Source organism: Rattus norvegicus, chromosome 15 (assembly GCF_036323735.1).
Source record: "Rattus norvegicus strain BN/NHsdMcwi chromosome 15, GRCr8, whole genome shotgun sequence".
NCBI classification, from domain to species: Eukaryota; Metazoa; Chordata; class Mammalia; order Rodentia; family Muridae; genus Rattus; species Rattus norvegicus.
The window spans coordinates 33,548,651-33,556,900 of NC_086033.1; the positions used below are offsets into that span (position 1 = coordinate 33,548,651).

Genomic DNA, 8,250 nt, shown 5'->3' on the forward strand with positions numbered 1-8,250 from the left:
AGTTTTGAAGACACAAGCAATCAACAGCCATGTTTAACTTATACATGGAGTTTCCTATGATGTGTAGAAAGACACAGCGGCTATTGCATAGGGTTTGTGGGGAGAAGAACTGAGAGACAGGGACAGAGAAGACAGGACAGTGGAGGACAGAAAAATGCACACCACTGTGGATGTGAAATCTTACAGTACACAGCCATACATGTTATATAGTATTCAGTAATCCACAGTGGTACACCTGTACCAGGAGGTCAGTAATCAAGATTGTTAGCAGGGTCAGGTAGTAGTAGCTCAAATAAATTTTTCATTATATTTATGGAGGGGTGTGTATTAGAGTGCAGAGTGGAGTCACACAGTTGGGGGACATTTTATCTTTATTGAGGTACATTATAGGGAAAATCAGTCGTCAGAGACTTGTATATCTTTGAGATTGTCTTGGAGACAGGCTGGGACAGGCTGGAGACAGGCCATGTTGAACCCAAAGGGTACCAAATGAGCTCAGGGTGGGAGAGTCTGACACATGCAGGTCAGGCTTTTCAACTACTTGCCCTTAAGACTGCATTAATCCAGGGCACCTATGGGGAGATTCTGGTGAAGACTGCAGGAGGCTTTGCATCTGGATGCCCATAAGATACAATATCATGGGCCACACCAGCAAACACTAGAGGTCCCCCAGAGTCTACCTGTAGGTGAGAAAAATCAGAGTATGAGCAAAGATTGCTTTCCCCCAACTTCAACACCCCCACCATAGCTACTCGCAGACTGAAATGTGTGCTGGCTCACTTTTATTTGTAAGTTAGGGATTTACTGCCTGATTCCCCTCCCTCTGTCCTTGCCCCAACGCTAAATGTCTCTTTTCATTCCCTTCCTGTCTAGTGTCTAGCCTCACGGGAAGGTTGCAGGAAGGGCTAGGGCACAGGGAGATGAGGTGGACAGGGAGAATGTCAGTTCCCAGAGCTTCAGGGATAGAAGTTAAGGACAGAGGCATTAGACACCGCCATTGAGAGCTGTTTGCACATTTCCTCCACTGATGCTGTCTCCTGATGTGGGGAGGAAACCCTAGTGTGTACTCACCTTGTCTGATGTTTTTAACATTGTGAGATTGCGCACACAGACCTGCAAGTTATAGTCATAACGCCTATAGATTTTACAGCCTCTTCATCCATGATTCTTAGTTCAACCTCACTCAGTGTATAGGACTTAGGTTCTGTCACTCCAGTTCACCCCCATTCAGCTGCCCAGCACATTGTTCCAGGCTTGATATGGTCAGAGGGCCAAGGCAGGGGAATTACATCCACAGCAGCAGTCAACTCTACTTTCTCTTCAAGCTGTTGGGGAAGGAGAGAAGAGATTTCAAACCAAAGAAGGAGGATGGGACATGGGTCCTTTCCCACTGGGAATTCAGGTGTGGGTTGTGAGGACTGAAATGAATTTGAAGGTCTGAGTCAAGGAGAGTTAAGGATGGGAGACTTAAGCAGGCCAGGAAATATAACAGATCGTTCAGTAACACGATGTCACTGAGACTGGAAGAGTAATGGGACTTTGGGCGACTGATTTGCTTTTCAACTTTCATCTTCTGCTGTGTGGATTATCTCTTGCTCCCATCATGAGCTCCAAGGGTGACAGTGATTTCTCTGTGGAAAATCTAAAGAAGCAGTGAAAAGTGCTGGACTTAGGAGGAGGACGCCTGAGGAGAGCAACACGAGGCTCTTTCTTCTCTATCCCAGGGCAGAGAGGAGAGAGACCTGAGATGGAGCTCCTAGCACCACATCTCAAGCACCACCCAGAAGGACAAGGCTCAGGCAAACCCAGGACTGAGAATTCTCTCCAGCCCCACAACAGGGACTTGGATTTGACTGAACCCATGGCTTTGCACAGAGCAAATGGCCACTCTACATTGAGTTACATCCCAGCTCATGTCTGAGCTCTGCTACCACTAGAATACGACAAGACTTGTGGTTTTAGTCCTGACCAGAGCCGTGCTTAACGCTCTGACCTCTCAAAAAGGAGAGCTCACGGGGAAATGAGGAAGGCTTGGAGTGTTTCCTCAGCTCTGTTGCTCTGTGACCATGGCTCATGCATTTCTTCAGAGGAAGTGAAGCCTCTCACCTTCCATTACAGTGTGCAGCAGTCATCACCATTTGGTGGGTTATAGAAACCCACCACAGATATCCTCTAAACCTCTCTCAGTCCAGATGGGCCCTGAAAAAGCAGGATTGTGCTCTAGACTCCACACCACCAACAATCTCCTCTGGAACAAAGAACACCCAGTCCCCAGTCACAAGCTTGCAGGGCCCCCAACACAGTACTGACAGAGAAATATGGGGCTAAAGCTGAGCGACTGCTCCAAGCCCACCCCACCTCACATGGGGCTCAGGCTCCTCCACAGGTCCTTTTTTCTTTTCTCTTTTGTTGTTCTTTCTTCTCAACACCTCCCTTTCAACTATCATCCTTTGTTTCATAAAACAATGGCTATTTGTGTTTCTGATGTTCTATTTCCTTTAGGTATTTCTTTCTACACTCATCCTGTCTTCCTCAACACTAAGGGAAGGCCATAGGAGACGTTCCCATCAGAACAGTGTATTTTGATGAAGTTTTGTGAAAGGATAGTAGTTTTTCTTTTACACACACACACACACACACACACACACACACACACACACACAAAACACACATATATATACATATATATATATAATTTAATTTTTTCCATCTTTAATAACTTGGGTATTTCTTATTTACATTTCGATTGTTATTCCCTTTCCCAGTTTCCGGGCCAACAACCTGCTAACCCCTCCCACTTCCCTTCTCTATGGGTGTTCTCCTCCCCACTCTCCCCCCATTATTGTCCTCCCCCTAACAATCACGTTCACTGGGGGTTCAGTCTTGGCAGGACCAAGGGCTTCCCCTTCCACTGGTGCCCTTACTAGACTATTCATTGCTACCTATGCAGTTGGAGCCCAGGGTCAGTCCACGTATAGTCTTTGGGTAGTGGCTTAGTCCCTGGAAGCCCTAGTTGGTTGGCATTGTTGTTCATATGGGGTCTCAAGCTCCTTCAAGCTCTTTCAGCCCTTTCTCTGATTCCTTCAACAGGGGTCCCGTTTTCAGTTTGGTGGTTTGCTGCCAGCATTAGCCTATGTATTTGCTGTATTCTGGCTGTGTCTCTTAGGAGAGATCTACATCCGGTTCCTGTCAGCCTGCACTTCTTTGCTTCATCCATCTTATCTAGTTTGGTGGCTGTATATGTATGGGACACATGTGGGGCAGGCTCTGAATGGGTGTTCCTTCTGCCTCTGTTCTATACTTTGCCTCCCTATTCCCTGCTAAGGGTATTCTTGTTCCCCTTTTAAAGAAGGAGTGAAGCATTTGCGTTTTGGTCATCCTTCTTGAGTTTCATGTGTTCTGTGCATCTAGGGTAGTTTGAGCATTTGGGCTAATATCCACTTATCAATGAGTGCATACCATGTGTGTTTTTCTGTGATTGGGTTACCTCACTCAGGATGATATTTTCCAGTTCCATCCATTTGCCTATGAATTTCTTGATGTCATTGTTTTTGACAGCTGAGTAATATTCCATTGTGTAGATGTACCACATTTTCTGTATCCATTCCTCTGTTAAAGGGCATCTGGGTTCTTTCCAGCTTCTGGTTATTATAAATAAGGCTGCTATGAACATAGTGGAGCATGTGTCTTTGTTATATGTTGGAGCATCTTTTGGTTATATGCCCAAGAGTGGTATAGCTGGGTTCTCTGATAGTTCAATGTCCAATTTTCTGAGGAACCTCCAGACTGATTTCCAGAATGGTTGTACCAGTCTGCAATCCCACAAACAATGGAGGAATGTTCCTCTTTCTCCACATATATAGTAGTTTTTCATTCTTCTTTGATCTTGGAATTTCCCCTAGACAATGTCACTTTAGGATCCTGCCTCATGTTAGCGTCTCTGCTCCTCAAGCTAAGAGATTAAGGTCGGTTGCTGAAAGCTCAGAAATTAGGGAGGATGAAGAGCAAAATCACCAGCTCCAGCCCCAGAAGGCAAGAGAAGAGCCATCAGGAATAGTAGGGCCTGCATTTTGCCAGTGGTGCAGCCTGGGGTGAGCTTCTGTGTGTTCCTGTCCTGGTTCCTACTTTTATAGCTCCAAAGTAGGAGAAAGGAAGGGCTGCAAAGCACAGGTCTGGCTTGGACAAGCTCTATTTTCCTTATCACCAATTCTCACAACTGTGCTCTTTGGTGGTGTTGAATCTGTGGCTAGATTCTGAGACTCTTGGATCTCTTGATATGGTGGTGCCTGCACCTTTCAAAGAGGCTCCAGGAGACAGGATCGCAACACAAGACTAGGGGAACCTTGATCAGGGATCATGGAGCACTTCTTATAAGCACCAGGTATTATTGTCAGTTTTGAGACCCATGCTGCATACGTGTAAAAATCTCAACTCTGTCATTGTAGCACAAACAACTGCATGTTTAGTGTATGAACATATTGGTGAAAAGGAGTACATTTTATTTATGAAAACTGGTGGCGGCTGGTTTAGTCTGAAGACTAAGGTTGTTTTTATGAGAAATTTAGAAATGGTTGTAATTTAACAGCAGAAATTAGCTAGATTGAGTTATACAGTCATAATCTCATTTGGTAACTAAGCTAAAATCACATCTTTGCTTTGCTACAGAACTTATTTGTTAAAAAAGTTTAAAAGTACAAGGTTTAGAGCCAGTCCTTCTATTGATGCCATTGCAAATTTCTGAGTTGAGTACACATAAGAGTTAAATAGCAAATTCATGGCTCTAAGTGTGTTAGAACACTTTCAAGATAATAAGATAATTAACAGACAACAGCCCAGATTACCTTATACAGATAGACGTTTTTCAAAAACATCAGAAATCCACAAAATATGAGGTTTAAAGTTATTTATCTTTTGTTTAGGCATATCTGCTCTTAACAGTTCCCCTTTGGAAGATTTAACAAAGAAATTGAGCATCCCTACCTCCAGCTGAGGTAATACTTTGTGGCTAGGCAGCCACTGGGCAGAAACTGCCTATTTCATCTACAGACTAATACTGTCCAAAAAGGACACCTTATGCAGAATAGCTGTTGACTGATAATCTCTCCCAAGCCAGAATTATTAGCCCTTCGAGGTTTCTGCGTTTCAAGAGTTTGTCAGTTGATTTTGGGCCAGAAGGCTGAAGACTTGCGCTCACATGTTACTAACAGACGACTGTGCTAGTGGAGATTTGTCTCTATAACCTCTCAGTTCTGGAAGCCGTGTAGGCTTCCTGTGTATATAGATATTTGGTCATTCTCAGATTTCTGACAGGGTTGAAGACTGATTATAGTCTCATAGCCTATCAGGCTGTTTAACTCTGAAAAAATAGATTTTATTAGATAGTTATCAGATAGTATACAAGCTAGCCAGGATATGACATAGATTTTTAAGTCTTTCTTAAGCTGAAATGGATAACTAAATGTTCTGTTTAACTGATAAAGTGTTGGACTGGGTGTTAGATATATTTTATGCTTTTAATTACAAAATGATAATAGTTGTACTCAGCTTATATTTGATAGAAAAGTTTTTTTTTAAATTAGACAAAAAGGGTGAAATGTGGGATGATGTCATCATGCAGGTGTAGGCAGGTACAAGATAGAAGGAAGCCTGTCATTGGACCAGAAGGAAGGATGGGTGGGAGAAAAGTTTGAGGGAAGAAGAGGAGACTGGAACAGGAGGAGAAGCTGCGGAGAGAACATGGAGGCTGATGTTAAGATTCCACTCTGTGTATTTACAGGTTGTTATGAATATTCTTAGGGGATGGATGTGTACAGGGATTTGTATGTTGAGGTGAGCAATTATATCTTATAAGATCACACGTTATTGTGTTGTGTGTCTTTCATGTAACAATTTAAGTTTAAGAGAGTGTGTTTAAGAGACACTGGGCTGCGATGGAGTTGGGATGTGTGTTTCTGGCAAGATATCCAGCAGATATCTTGGGGCACTGCAGTGCCAGATCTATTGGGGGGTGAAAGAAAGCCATTTTATATATTTTACAACAACAAGATGATAGAATATGCTGTGAGAAATGAAAAGGTGGGGAGTGTGTATTGAATACATAGCATGTAAGGTATGACCAAGACCTTAATTAACTCAGTGGTTCTCAACCTTCCTAACGGTGTAACCCTTTAATGCAGTATCTCAAGTTGAGGTGACCCCAGCCATAAAAACATTTTATTTCTACTTTATAACTTTAATTTTGCTATGTTTATGATTTTAATGTAAAATATCTAATATGCAGGATTCATGATATTTGATCTGTAAAGGGGTCATGACCCATATGCTAAGAACAGTTGCTGTAAGTGAATGTCCTGATTTAGTTATACTAATAGTCCCTTTGATGTTGTAATACACATTTAGGGAGAACTCAATGGTCTTTCAGGATATCACAGAATAAAGGATCTTGGGTATCTGCCATGCAAGACAAGGCTTTGGGTGACCACGTATTTATAGCCACAAATCATGAGAGTGTACAGACATTGCTCACTGGGTCTGAGTACTCAGAAACATGGCCAAAGAAGGACATTGGCTTGGACATACTTTTTGTTCAAAATAAAATTGAAAACTTTTTTAACAGAGAAAAACAATGTATTGTGATCAAATTTCAAATAAGAAGTTATTATGCAGATAGATTAATGTAACTCACACAAGCACTTGTTCAGACTCCAAGACTATCCATCTCCACGAACCACATAATTGGACTTGACATTCTGGGATCATGGAGCTTTGCAGAAAAACTCTAGGTCTGGTAAAAAGAGGTATTGACTATCATATGGAGCCTCAGCTGGTACCCAGGCTTGGACCAGACAACTCAGACCTCTTTGTATGATGGAGACTGGGTGTCCCTGAGGAAAGTTCTGGCTCCAACTCTGCCCTGCATTTCCTTTCTCTGCTTTCTGAGAGCTACAAATGACTGTCTAAGCACAGTGATATGAGTTAGAGAAATAAATATATTAAGCCTTTTTTTTTACTACTGAGCATTGGATCTGACCTGATAATACTTTGTAAAAAGCCCAAATTCTTCTGTACAGCCCCCCAGAAAGAAGACAGGCCTTGGGATGGTCCACACACACGATCCCAAATGAACCTTCATTTTGCAACTCATGAATGAAGAGGTAGGAGAGACATAGTTAGCAACTGGCATCACCGCATAGTGGTTGCCTGATCCAGGAAGTGACATTCTGATAGAAACTAGTGGGAAACTTCACAACTGCCTTTTTTTTTTTTACTGAAAAGTAAACCCGGGCCTTGGTGTACATGGAGTTCTCCAGGCATTAGTGCAAATAATGTGTTATTGAACTACACAGAGGAGGTGATTTCCAGTTATTCCTCCCTTCAGGGTATATATTGCATGTTGGAGAACTACAGTGGATTAGCCTGGTGGTGGCTCCTGTCAAAGTTGCTCTTGGTGTGTTTTTATTGTTTTATTGTTGCTGCAAATGACACATATGCTGCAGCTATCAATCTGAGGAATGCATAGACATGCATTTTTAGGGGGAGTAACATCTACTGCAGGGAGCCCAATCATGTCACACTGATGGTATCGTGCTCATTGGGATTGGAGTACAGGAGGTAGCACCTATTGTAGACACCTTGGGAAGACACTTTTGTCTCAAAGTAGGAAGAAGATCTAAGAGCATTGTCTTTAGAGAAGTATCCATGGTCAACAATCTTTCACATGTCCAATTTTCTCTTCCTAAGGAAGGTTGTTGCATCTGGCTGATCCATCTATACGGATGAGGGAAAATCCCCCCTGTGTATTTAGATGGGAGGTTGACTAAGAAGAAAAACGATCTCACAGGATGGCTCCCTCTTGTAGTGTACCTGAGTGTGCATGTTTGGAATAATACAATCCTTCATGATGATGGTGCAGAAGATGGTGATGTGCAGAAGTGAATCCAAAATAAAAGCATCCTCACACTTCTAGGAAAGACCACCGAATCTATACCCATAGTAACAAGTAGAAACTAAAACCATATTTTCTACTCCCCTTTTCTTTTTGGTAAATGCCTGTGCACTTGGGAAAAGATTGCCAGGGCATCTTCACCTTCTTCCTGTCATGAGACAATTTTTTTAAGTCTAAAATGTTTGTTTTAGAAATTTCATGCAGGAGTATTGTATTTATAGTACTATCCTGCCTCCCTTTCCCCCTCATGTCCCTTTCATGTTGTATTTTCATTGCCTTGTGGGGAAGACCACATGGTGGGGGGA

The 8,250-nt window shown here is 42.6% G+C and overlaps 1 pseudogene; it reads right to left on the reverse strand.

The window, feature by feature from the left end:
- Positions 1-533: 533 nt before the first annotated feature.
- Positions 534-4,069, reverse strand: LOC134481972 (mast cell protease 2-like; annotated as a pseudogene).
- Between the last annotated feature and the right edge of the window lie 4,181 nt (positions 4,070-8,250).